Source organism: Bombina bombina, chromosome 1, assembly GCF_027579735.1.
Source record: "Bombina bombina isolate aBomBom1 chromosome 1, aBomBom1.pri, whole genome shotgun sequence".
Taxonomy (NCBI): Eukaryota; Metazoa; Chordata; class Amphibia; order Anura; family Bombinatoridae; genus Bombina; species Bombina bombina.
Genome location: NC_069499.1, coordinates 448,592,593 through 448,606,547, shown reverse-complemented (window position 1 = coordinate 448,606,547; position 13,955 = coordinate 448,592,593). Strand labels below are relative to the sequence as shown.

At 43.1% G+C, this 13,955-nt stretch overlaps 1 protein-coding gene across 1 annotated transcript in view; it reads left to right on the top strand.

Moving 5' to 3' along the window:
- Positions 1-13,955, top strand: part of TLK1 (tousled like kinase 1) — a 725,439-nt gene that overhangs the window by 122,913 nt on the left and 588,571 nt on the right.

Below are 13,955 nucleotides of genomic sequence, written 5' to 3'. Positions count from 1 at the left end.
TTTGCAGGTTAGGCTGCAATAAGGTATGTTCAGTCATTTATTTCTAGACAAGACTGTGATAATGCTAGAAAAGGACTGTTAATATCCCCATGAGGGAAGGGTAAGCTATATTCAGAGACTAAGTATGGAATTTCAAGCTTACATAACAGGGCTAGTTTATGCTGGTTGACAGTACTTCAGGGCAAACGGTTTTTATTGAAAAATTCGTTTTTTGAGACACTTTGAAGGTTCCTTTGTTTTTCTTTCAGGGGTTGTTACCCACATGGCTATTACTAAAACACTTGGGAGTGTTTCTTTAGGCCTCACAAGCGCCGGAGTGAGGTGGGAGGGGCCTAATTTCGCGCCTCAGATGCGCAGTTATTTTCACTAGAAGTTCAGGCTGTTTTCACATGGAGGGTCCTGCTGCAGTTTGAGGGCCTATAAGAAGCTTTTCCCCCACAAATCTGGTTCCTAAGGGCAGGTAGGGCTACAGCAGAGCTGTGGCAAGGTGCTGTAGTTTCTTTAACCGTTTTTTTGGCTTACTGTCGATCCGGTTTGGGCATTAAGGGGTTAATCGTTTTTATTGCTAGTTGTGCAATCTTACTAATGCTTTAGGTACATACGGTAAAAATTTCGACAAGTTTGCTGCATTTTTTCACTTTTTTTTGCAAAATTGTGTTCCTTTTTTTATCTCTTAAAGGCACAGTAACGTTTTTTTCAAAGTGTGTTTTTACTTTATTAAAGTGATTTCCAAGCTTGTTTGTTACTACTAGTCTGTTAAACATGTCTGACACCAAGGAAAGTCCTTGTTCAATGTATTTAGAAGCCATGGTGGAAACCCCTCTCAGAATGTGTCCCACTTGTACTGATATGTCTATACACTTTAAAGAACATATTGTTGCACTTAAAAATGTGTCCCAAGATGATTCTCAGACAGAAGGTAACGAGGTTAGCCCGTCAACCTCTCCCCTAGTGTCACAACCAATTACGCCCGCTCAAGCGACGCCTAGCACCTCTAGTGCGTCTAACTCTTTTACCTTGCAAGACTTGGCGGCAGTTATGAATAATACCCTCTCAGTGTTTTTATCTAAACTGCCCGTGTTACCTGCAAAGCGCGATAGCTCTGTTTTAAGAACAGATAATGAGCATTCTGACGCTTTAGTAGCCGTATCCGATATACCCTCACAACACTCTGAAGTGGGGGCGAGGGATGTGCTGTCTGAGGGAGAAATTTCCGATTCAGGAATAGTTTCTCCTCAGACAGATTCAGATACATTGGCTTTTAAATTTAAACTAGAACACCTCCGCTTATTGCTCAGGGAGGTATTAGTTACTCTGGATGACTGCGACCCTATGGTGGTTCCAGAGAAATTGTGTAAAATGGACAAGTACCTAGAAGTTCCTGTTTACACTGATGTGTTCCCGGTCCCTAAGAGGATTGCGGATATTGTTACTAGGGAGTGGGATAGACCAGGTATTGCCTTCGTTCCCCCTCCTGTTTTTAAGAAGATGTTCCCCATATCTGACCCCATGCGGGACTCGTGGCAGGTGGTCCCTAAGGTGGAGGGGGCTGTTTCTTCACTTGCTAAACACACAACTATACCAATTGAAGACAGTTGTGCTTTTAAAGACCCTATGGATAAAAAATTAGAGGGTTTACTTAAGAAAATTTTTGTTCAACAAGGTTTTCTTCTCCAACCTATTGCGTGCATTGTTCCTGTAACCACTGCAGCTGCTTTCTGGTTCGAGGCGCTGGAAGATGCGCTCCAGACGGAGACCTCATATGAGGACATTATGGACAGAATTAAGGCTCTTAAGCTGGCTAATTCTTTTATCACAGATGCCGCTTTCCAACTTGCTAAGTTAGCGGCAAAGAATTCAGGTTTCGCCATTTTGGCGCGCAGGGTGCTGTGGCTAAAGTCCTGGTCGGCCTATGTGTCGTCAAAATCCAAACTATTGAACATCCCTTTCAAAGGAAAGACCCTTTTCGGGCCTGAATTGAAAGAGATTTCAGTAATCACTGGTGGAAAAGGCCATGCTCTCCCCCAGGACTAGTCCTTCAAGACAAAGAACAAACAAAATAATTTTCGTTCCTTTCGGAATTTCAGGAGCGGTCTCGCTTCATCCTCCCCTGCTGCAAAGCAAGAGGGTAATACTTCACAACCCAGGGCAGCCTGGAAACCTTACCAGGGCTGGAACAAGGGTAAACAGGCCAAGAAGCCTGCAGCTGCCTCCAAGACAGCATGATGGGGCAGCCCCAGATCCGGGACCGGATCTAGTAGGAGGCAGACTCTCTTCGCTCAGGCCTGGGCAAGAGATGTACACGATCCCTGGGCCTTAGAGATTGTATCCCAGGGATATCTTCTAGAATTCAAGGACTCCCCTCCAAGGGGAAGGTTCCACATTTCTCGTCTGTCTTCAGACCAGACAAAGAAAGAGGCGTTCTTACGCTGTGTAGAAGACCTACATACAATGGGAGTGATCCACCCAGTTCCAATTGCGGAACAAGGGCTGGGTTTTTACTCAAACCTGTTTGTGGTTCCAAAGAAAGAAGGAACTTTCAGACCAATCCTGGATCTCAAAATTCTAAACAAATTCCTCAGAGTCCCATCATTCAAGATGGAGACCATTCGGACAATCTTACCAATGATCCAGGAGGGTCAATATATGACCACCGTGGATTTAAAGGATGCGTATCTGCACATTCCTATCCACAAAGATCATCACCAGTTTCTCAGGTTCGCCTTTCTGGACAAGCATTACCAATTTGTGGCTCTTCCTTTTGGGTTGGCCACTGCTCCCAGAATTTTCACAAAGGTGCTAGGGTCCCTCATGGCGGTTCTAAGACCGCGGGGCATAGCAGTGGCGCCTTATCTAGACATCTTAATTCAGGCGTCGATTTTCCAAAGAGCCAAGTCTCACACGGGAATCGTATTGGCCTTTCTGAGGTCTCGCGGGTGGAAGGTGAACATCAAAAAGAGTTCTCTCTCTCCCCCCTCACAAGAGTTTCCTTCCTAGAAACTCTGATAGACTCGGTAGATATGAAAATATTTCTGACGGAGGTCAGAAAGTTTAAAACTCTTAACCACTTGCCGAGTCCTTCATTCCATTCCTTGGCCATCTGTAGCTCAGTGCATGGAGACAATCGGACTAATGGTAGCGGCAATGGACATAGTCCCTTTTGCACGGATTCACCTCAGACCACTGCAACCAGTGGAATGGGGATTATGCAGATTTGTCTCCTCAAATACAGCTGGACCAGGGGACCAGAGATTCTCTTCTCTGGTGGTTGTCTCAGGATTACCTGTCTCAGGGAATCTGTTTCCGCAGACCAGAGTGGATCATCGTAACGACCAACGCCAGTCTGTTGGGCTGGGGTGCAGTCTGGGACTCCCTGAAAGCTCAGGGCTTATGGTCTCGTGAATAAACTCTTCTCCCGATAAACATTCTGGAACTGAGGGCGATATTCAACGCGCTTCAGGCATGGCCTCAGCTAGCTGCGGCCAAATTCATCAGATTTCAGTCGGACAACATCACGACTGTAGCTTACGTCAATCATCAAGGGGGAACAAGGAGTTCCCTAGCAATGACGGAGGTAACCAAAATAATCAGGTGGGCGGAGGATCACTCCTGCCATCTCTCAGCAATTCACATCCCAGGAGTTTCTAAGTCATCATACTTATCATCCGGGGGAGTGGGAACTCCACCCGGAGGTATTTGCCCAGCTGACTCCGCTATGGGGAATTCCAGATTTGGATCTGATGGCGTCCCGTCAGAACACCAAACTTCCTCTTTACGGGTCCAGGTCCCGGGATCCCCAGGCGGTACTGATAGATGCTCTAGCAGCGCCTTGGTCCTTCAATCTGGCCTTTGGTTTTCCACCGTTTTCTCTCCTCCCTCGTCTGGTTGCCAGAATCAACCAGGAGAGGGCTTCGGTGGTTCTGATAGCGCCTGCGTGGCCACGCAGGACCTGGTATGCAGACCTAGTGGACATGTCATCTGTCCCACCATGGACACTACCAGTGAGGCAGGACCTTCTAATTTGAGGTCCTTTCAAGCATCCAAATCTAATTTCTCTGCGTCTGACTGCTTGCAGATTGAGCGCCTAATTCTATCAAAGCGTGGTCTCTCTGAGTCTGTTATTGATACCCTGATTCAGGCTAGAAAGCCTGTCACCAGAAAGATCTACCATAAGATTTGGCGAAAATATATCTTTTTTTGGTGTGAATGCAAAGGTTACTCATGGAGTAAGATTAGGATTCCCAGGATATTGTCTTTTCTCCTAGATGGATTGGAGAAAGGATTATCAGATAGTTCCTTAAAAGGACAGATATCTGCTTTGTCTATTCTTTTACACAAACGTCTGGCAGAGGTACCAGACGTTCAAACATTTAGTCAGGCTTTAGCCAGAATCGAGCCTGTTTATAGACCTGTGGCTCCGCCATGGAGTCTGAATTTAGTTCTTTCAGTTCTGCAAGGGGTTCCGTTTGAACCTTTACATTCCATAGATATTAAGCTTTTATCTTGGAAAGTTTTGTTTTTGGTAGCTATCTCTTCTGCTCGAAGACTTTCAGAGTTATCTGCTTTACAGTGTGATTCACCTTACCTGGTTTTCCATGCAGATAAGGTAGTTTTGCGTACCAAACCCGGTTTTCTTCCTAAGGTTGTGTCTAACAAGAATATTAACCAGGAAATTGTTGTTCCTTCTCTGTGTCCTAATCCTCCTTCGAAGAAGGAACGTCTGTTACACAATCTTGATGTGGTTCGTGCTTTAATGTTTTATTTACAAGCAACTAAGGATTTCAGACAAACACCTTCATTGTTTGTTATCTATTCTGGTAAGAGGAGAGGTCAGAAGGCGACTGCTACCTCTTTCCTTTTGGCTGAAAAGCATCATCCGTTTGGCCTATGAGACTGCTGGCCAGCAGCCTCCCGAAACAATTACTGCTCATTCTACCAGAGCAGTGGCTTCCACATGGGCTTTTAAAAATGAGGCTTCTGTTGAACAGATTTGTAAGGCAGCGACTTGGTCTTCGCTGCATACTTTTTTCTAAATTTTACAAATTTGATACTTTTGCTTCATCAGAGGCTATTTTTGGGAGAGAGGTTTTACAAGCAGTGGTGCCTTCCGTTTAAGGTACCTGTCTTGTTCCCACCCTTCATCCGTGTCCTAAAGCTTTGGTATTGGTATCCCACAAGTAAAGGATGAATCCGTGGACTCTATGCATCTTACAAGAGAAAACAGAATTTATGCTTACCTGATAAATTACTTTCTCTTGTGATGTATCGAGTCCATGGCCCGCCCTGGCTGTTAAGTCAGGTAGTGTTTTTTGTTTAAACTACAGTCACCTCTGCAAATTATATATATATATATATTTATATATATATATATTTATATATATATATATTTATATATATATTTATATTTATATATATATATATATTTATATATATATATATATATATATATATATATATTTATATATATATATATATATTTATATATATATATATATTTATATATATATATATATATATTTAATTAAAAGGTATGTGCAATACAATATATATAAAATAGGGGCGCTATCTAAATATGCTAAGTAACTAGATATACAAGGATGATGATAAACACAGTTCTTAATATATTATCAGAAAGTAATATCACATTTGTATGGGCATACAAGCATATAAAATATAGAAGGTTACAGAAAAAAGAACCTGTATAAATGATAGTGTCCCAATAGACAAATTCAAAAGTCCAAAAAGATCTATCAGAGTCCCCAATAGTTATGAGGATGTAAGGCAGCTCTCCTCGATGTATAAGGCCGTCCACAACGAATTAATCTATAAAGAAACAGAGAAGGCGCCACATAGCATAATTCCGTTTGGTATACCAAATTCAAAGTTGTAGCTCAAATGCACTCACGTGTTAGAAAGCACCAAGATGTGGTGCTGACTGGGCAAACCGGAACCTCAGAGTTGTCCGGTAAACTCTCCTCTCAGGCTAAAGCTCTCAGCAGCCAGGATAGTAGTCACCAGCAACATTAAGGTGTATGGATGTCAGGATAGGCACTAAAACTCCTCCAGCACTTGGAGAGTTAGTCCAAACAGGGATATCCAAATAAAAAGCAATGTAGCAAGTTTGTATCAGTAAAAGTGTTTATTTAAACACATTAAAAACACAGCAACGCGTTTCTCAGTATGTACTGTTTCCTCAGCCTGAGGAATCAGTACATGATACTGAGAAACGCGTTGCTGTGTTTTTAATGTGTTTAAATAAACACTTTTATTGATACAAACTTGCTACATTGCTTTTTATTTGGATATCCCTGTTTGGACTAACTCTCCAAGTGCTGGAGGAGTTTTAGTGCCTATCCTGACATCCATACACCTTAATGTTGCTGGTGACTACTATCCTGGCTGCTGAGAGCTTTAGCCTGAGAGGAGAGTTTACCGGACAACTCTGAGGTTCCGGTTTGCCCAGTCAGCACCACATCTTGGTGCTTTCTAACACGTGAGTGCATTTGAGCTACAACTTTGAATTTGGTATACCAAACGGAATTATGCTATGTGGCGCCTTCTCTGTTTCTTTATAGTCACCTCTGCACCCTATGGTTTCTCCTTTTTCTTCCTAACCGTCGGTCGAATGACTGGGGGGTGGAGCTAGAGGGGGAGCTATATGGACAACTCTGCTTTGTGCTCTCTTTGCGACTTCCTGTTGGGAAGGAGAATATCCCACAAGTAAAGAATGAATCCGTGGACTCGATACATTACAAGAGAAAGTAATTTATCAGGTAAGCATAAATTCTGTTTTCTTTTAATCCATGATTCAAATAAGAGTATGCAATTTTAAATAACTTAAACCTCAGCAAAGTAGACTCTAACGAATTAGCATGTAATGTTTGCACCATAATGTTCCTTTTAAGTTTTCCTCACAAAATCTTTAAGACATGCAAAGCAGATTTAAGTAGACGGTATTCACCTGTTCATCTACAATGAGGAGTAATGCCTTAATTTCTTGAATGTATTTTTATTAATTAATGTATGGTTTTCCATATATAGCCAATGACTGGATACTAACTGGAGTACAAAATCTAGTCGTATGCATTGTGTCCCTACAATAGCTATGTAGGTGCTGACCCTTCACTGTGTAGCTAATTTATAAAAAAAAATGGGTACAAAATAAGACAAGCTTTCTTAAATTGAATTAGCTTTAATGTTAAAAATTTGGAATGTTCTTAGTTTGTGTACTTGACATTGCAAGATTGCACCAGTTTTCATTACCGTATTAACTTTTTAATGGGCCCACTCTATGCACAGCCTTACTTTTGTATCCTAAGATTATATTTGGAATTTTGCTGCGCTACACAAATAAATGATTATAATAATAATTTTCCACCACCGCACGCACTTTGTGTAACTATCGTTTTCCAGAGATAGCTAAGGCATTTAAGTTATTTTTAGTGGTCTTTAAGAGAATGTAAAGCTATGCATACACATACCCATAAAAACAAAATTACATGCATGGAATGCACACTAACTTACAATTCCCCTGAGTTAGGACACTGCTTTCTCCTCCACTGCGAAGAAGAGCTATAGCGTAGACTATCAACAGTATGTAATGCCATCCTCTGATGTGCTTTAAAAATAAGTAACACAAATAAGTAGACATACAGTATTTCTTTCATAAGGTGGTGAGAGTCCATGATCTATTACTCCTAGGATTCAACTCCTAAACACTAGAAGGTGGCAAATATTTTCAAAACATCCTAGAGCACTTCATCCCTTACATCTCACTGATATTCCAGTCTTATCTTCCCTCCTATGAGGAAGGTGAAGAATTGAGGTGCTCCAGATCTTTTGAGAGGGGTCCTCAGAGTAATTTGCATGCCATTTTTCTCCTCATAGAGAAGGGAGATGGGAGTATTAGGTAGTGACAGAATTATTCCCAGTGAAGGATGACAATTCCCCTCGAGGATAGTTAGTCGTTTAAAGAGCCCATGGATAAAAAGCTGGAAAACATGTTGAGAAAGACGTTTGAGAACACAGGGTTTGTTTTTCAGCTGGAGCTGCGAAATACTGGTGTGAATCCCTGTGTGAAATGATCGAGGGGGAGACATCCATCGGCGAGATAAAGGAGAAGATTAAGGCGCTGAATGTCGCCAATTCTTTCATCTGTCATGCCAATATGCAAATTATTCGCCTGAATGCCAAGGTGTCAGGATTTTCTGTTTTAGCGTGCAGGGCTCTGTGGATAAAATCTTGGTCTGCAAACATGACCCCTAAAGCGAGGCTCTTGTCCCTGCCTTTTCAAGGAAAGATCTGGTTTGGTCCAGGATTGGATTCGATTATATCCACGGTTATGGGAGGCAAGAGAGCTTTCCTACCGCAGAATAAGAAGGCCAAGCCTAAGGTATCTACTTTTTCATCCCTATCATGCAGACAAGGCCCAGTGCCAGCAACCTTCCGAAATCGGACCAGTCCAAGGGATCTTGGAAGCCGGCTCAATCTTGGAATAAGTCCAAGCAGAGCAAGAAGCACGCTGAAACGAAATTGGCATGGAGTGGCCCCGACCAGTCTCCGGATCACGTAGGGTTCAGATTATCTCTATTCTCAGACGCATGGTTGTAGGTTGTTAAGGACCCTTGGGTGCTAGAAGTGGTCTGCCAGGGTAACAGGATAGGGTTCAGATCCCATCCGCCCAAGGGCAGATTCCTCCTGTCAAAGCTGTCATCAAGACCGGAGTAGAGAGAGGCCTTTCTAGAGTGTGTGAGAGATCTCGACCTCTCTCTGGGTTATCGTACCAGTACCCCTAGCGGAAAGGGGTTTAGGGTACTATTCCAACCTTTTTGTGGTTCCAAAGAAGAAGGGCACATTCCGCCCGATTCTGGACCTAAAGTGTTTAAACAAGTTTCTGAGTGTTCCATCGTTCAAAATGGAAACGATCAGATCTATTCTGCCCCTAATTCAAGAGGGACAGTTCACGACGACTATAGATTTGACGGACGCTTACCTTCATGTGCCAATCCACAGGGAACACTTCAGGTTCCTAAGATTTGCATTTCTGGAGCAACACTTCCAGTTTGTGGCCCTTCTTTTTGGTCTGGCGACGGCCCACAGAGTCTTCACAAAGGTTCTCGGAGTGCTGCTTGCAGTGGCCAGATCCAGGGGCATTGTGGTGGCGCCTTACCTGGACGACATCCTGGTTCAGGCTGCTCTTCTGCTCCAATCTCACAATTGGAAGATCAACTCAGGAAAGAGTTCCCTGGTTCCCAGCAACAGGGTGGAGTTCCTGGGCACGATTATAGACTCTGTCCATGAAAATATTTCTCACAGATCAGCGGCGCAGGAAACTTGCATCCACCTGTCTTGCCCTTCATTCCTCCTCAAGCGCATCTGTGGCTCAATGTATGGTGGTGTAAAGCATAGATGTCATCCCATTCGCCAGGTTCCACCTCAGATCTCTTCAATTGTGCATGTTGAGACAGTGGAACGGTGATCTTTCAGATCTATCACAGCTGATATCCCTGGATGCTCTGACTCCCTCTCTTGGTTGATTCGTCCGGAGCAACTGTCTATTGGGACATACTTCTTGAGACCGTCTTGGGAGATTGTGACCACGAACGCCAGTCTGTCAGGATGGGGAGCTGTTTGGGTGTGCCAGGATGGCACAAGGTAAGTGGTCCAGGAAGGAGTCTCTGCTTCCCGAGCAATTTACAATGCTCTGAAAGCTTGGCCTTCTCTGGGGTCGGTCAGTTTCATTAGATTCCAGACCGACAACATTACCTCGGTGGCTTGGATTCTGGAGTGGGTGGAGTCCCACGACTGCTCGCACTCAGCGATTCACATTCTGGGTGTGGACACCTGGGAAGCAGACTTTTTTTTTTTTTTTAGCAGACAGTCCTTTCATCCGGGGGAATGGTCTCTTAACCTCTAAGTGTTTGTAGAGATTTGTAACAGATGGGGAATGCCGGAGATAGATCTCATGGCGTCAAACTCAATTGCAAACTACCTCGATACGGGTCGAGGTCTAGGGATCCCCAGGCAGAGCTGATAGATGCCTTAGTGGTTCCTTGGGGGTTCAGCCTATCTTACATTTCTCTTGTAAGGTATATCCAGTCCACGGATCATCCATTACTTGTGGGATATTCTCCTTCCCAACAGGAAGTTGCAAGAGAACACCCACAGCAGAGCTGCTATATAGCTCCTCCCCTAACTGCCATATCCAGTCATTCTCTTGCAACTCTAAACAAAGATGGAGGTAGTAAGAGGAAAGTGGTGATACCGGAGTTGTACTATTTTATCTCAGGCAGCATTTAGAAGAAGAATCTGCCTGTGTTTTCTATGATCTTAGCAGAAGTAACTAAGATCCACTGCTGTTCTCACATATGTCTGAGGAGTGAGGTAACTTCAGAAGGAGAATGGCGTGCAGGTTATCCTGCAATGAGGTATGTGCAGTTTTAAGGTTTTCTAGGGATGGAATTGCTAGAAAATGCTGCTGATACCGGATTAATGTAAGTTAAGCCTAAATACAGTGATTTAATAGCGACTAGTATCAGGCTTACTATCAGAGATATATACTCTTATAAATGTGCAATATAAAACGTTTGCTGGCATGTTTAATCGTTTTTATATATGCTTTGGTGATAAAATTTATTGGGGCCTAGTTTTTTCCACATGGCTGGCTTGATTTTTGCCTAGAAACAGTTTCCCGAGGCTTTCCACTGTTGTACTATGAGTGGGAGGGGCCTATTTTAGCGCTTTTTTGCGCAGTTAAAATTACAGACAGAGACATTCAGCTTCCCTCAGCAGTCCCCTGCATGTTATATGACATCTCTGTAAGGCTCTAAAGGCTTCAAAAGTCGTTTATTAAGGAAGGTAGGACCACAGCTGAGTTTTGGCAGTTGTTGTGACTGTTTAAAAAACGTTTATTTTGTTTTTTTGATCCGTTTTTTGCATTAAGGGGTTAATCATCCATTTGCAAGTGGGTGCAATGCTCTACTAACCTATTACTTACACTGTAAAAATTTCGTTTGAATTACTGCCTTTTTTCACTGTTTTTCAAATTTTGACAAAATTTGTTTCTCTTAAAGGCACAGTACCGTTTTCTCTTGTTAAGTGTATCCAGTCCACGGATCATCCATTACTTGTGGGATATTCTCCTTCCCAACAGGAAGTTGCAAGAGGATCACTCACAGAAGAGCTGCTATATAGCTCCTCCCCTCACTGCCATATCCAGTCATTCTCTTGCAACTCTCAACGAAGATGGAGGTAGTAAGAGGAGAGTGGTGTATTATAGTTAGTTTTTTAACTTCAATCAAAAGTTTGTTATTTTTAAATGGTACCGGAGTGTACTGTTTTATCTCAGGCAGCATTAGAAGAAGAATCTGCCTGCGTTTTTCTATGATCTTAGCAGAAGTAACTAAGATCCACTGCCGTTCTCACATATTTTGAGGAGTGAGGTAACTTCAGAGGGGGAATGGCGTGCAGGTTATCCTGCAATAAGGTATGTGCAGTTAATATATTTCTAGGGATGGAATTTGCTAGAAAAATGCTGCTGATACCGGATTAATGTAAGTTAAGCCTAAATACAGTGATTTAATAGCGACTGGTATCAGGCTTATTACCAGAGATGCATACTCTTTTATAAAAGTGCAATATAAAACGTTTGCTGGCATGTTTAATCATTTTTATATATGCTTGGTGATAAAACTTATTGGGGCCTAGTTTTTTTCCACATGGCTGGCTTGATTTTTGCCTAGAAACAGTTTCCTGAGGCTTTCCACTGTTGTACTAGGAGTGGGAGGGGCCTAGCGCAGCTAAAATTACTGACAGAGACATCCAGCTTCCCTCTGCATGATATTCTTCACTGTTATTTCAAATTTTGACAATTTGTTTTTCTTAAAGGCACATTAACATTTTTTATATTGCTTGTTAACTTGTTTTAAAGTGTTTTCCAAGCTTGCTAGTCTCATTACTAGTCAGTACAAACATGTCTGACACAGAGGAAACTACTTGTTCATTATGTTTAAAAGCCATGGTGGAGCCCCATAGGAGAATGTGTACTAAATGTATTGATTTCACCTTAAACAGTAAAGATCAGTCTTTATCTATAAAAGAATTGTCACCAGAGGGTTCTGTCAAGGGGGAAGTTATGCCGACTAACTCTCCCCACGTGTCAGACCCTTTGCCTCCCACTCAAGGGACGCACGCTAATATGGCGCCAAGTACATCAGGGACGCCCATAGCGATTACTTTGCAGGACTTGGCTGCGATCATGGATAATACCCTGTCAGCGGTATTAGCCAGATTGCCTGAATTAAGAGGCAAGCGCGATAGCTCTGGGGTTAGACGAGATACAGAGCGCGTAGATGCTGTAAGGGCCATGTCTGATACTGCGTCACAATATGCAGAACCTGAGGAAGGAGAGCTTCAGTCTGTGGGTGACATCTCTGACTCGGGGAAACCTGATTCAGAGATTTCTAATTTTAAATTTAAGCTTGAGAACCTCCGTGTATTGCTTGGGGAGGTTTTAGCTGCTCTGAATGACTGTGACACAATTGCAGTGCCAGAGAAATTGTGTAGACTGGATAAATACTATGCAGTGCCGGTGTGTAGTGATGTTTTTCCAATACCTAAAAGGTTTACAGAAATTATTAGTAAGGAGTGGGATAGACCCGGTGTGCCGTTTTCCCCCCCTCCTATATTTAGAAAAATGTTTCCCATAGACGCCACTACACGGGACTTATGGCAGACGGTCCCTAAGGTGGAGGGATCAGTTTCTATTTTAGCAAAGCGTACCACTATCCCAGTTGAGGACAGTTGTGCTTTTTCAGAGCCAATGGATAAAAAATTAGAGGGTTACCTTGAGAAAATGTTTATTCAACAAGGTTTTATTTTACAGCCCCTTGCATGCATTGCGCCTGTCACTGCTGCGGCGGCATTCTGGTTTGAGGTCCTGGAAGAGGCCATCCATACAGCTCCATTGAATGAAATCATTGACAAGCTTAGAACACTTAAGTTAGCCAGCTCATTTGTTTCTGATGCCATTGTTCATTTGACTAAACTAACTGCTAAGAATACCGGATTTGCCATCCAGGCGCGTAGGGCGCTATGGCTTAAATCCTGGTCAGCTGACGTGACTTCAAAGTCTAAATTACTCAACATTCCTTTCAAGGGGCAGACCTTATTCGGGCCTGGTTTGAAAGAGATTATTGCTGACATTACTGGAGGTAAGGGTCATACCCTTCCTCAGGACAGGGCCAAATCAAGGGCCAAACAGTCTAATTTTCGTGCCTTTCGAAATTTCAAGGCAGGTACAGCATCAACTTCCTCTGCTTCAAAACAAGAGGGAACTTTTGCTCAATCCAAGCAGGCCTGGAAATCTAACCAGTCCTGAAACAAGGGCAAGCAGGCTAGAAAGCCTGCTGCTGCCTCCAAGACAGCATGAAGGAACGGCCCCTATCCGGCAACGGATCTAGTGGGGGGCAGACTTTCTCTCTTCGCCCAGGCGTGGGCAAGAGATGTTCAGGATCCCTGGGCGTTGGAGATCATATCTCAGGGATATCTTCTGGACTTCAAAGCTTCCCCCCCACAAGGGAGATTTCACCTTTCAAGATTATCTGCAAACCAGATAAAGAAAGAGGCATTCCTACGCTGCGTGCAAGACCTTCTAGTAATGGGAGTGATCCATCCAGTTCCGTGGACGGAACAAGGACAGGATTTTTATTCAAATCTGTTTGTGGTTCCCAAAAAAGAGGGAGCCTTCAGACCAATTTTGGATCTAAAGATCCTAAACAAATTCCTCAGAGTTCCATCATTCAAAATGGAAACTATTCGAACCATCTTATCCATGATCCAAGAGGGTCAGTACATGACCACAGTGGACTTAAAGGATGCCTACCTTCACATTCCGATTCAGAAGAATCATCATCGGTTCCTGAGATTTGCCTTTCAAGACAGGCATTACCAATTTG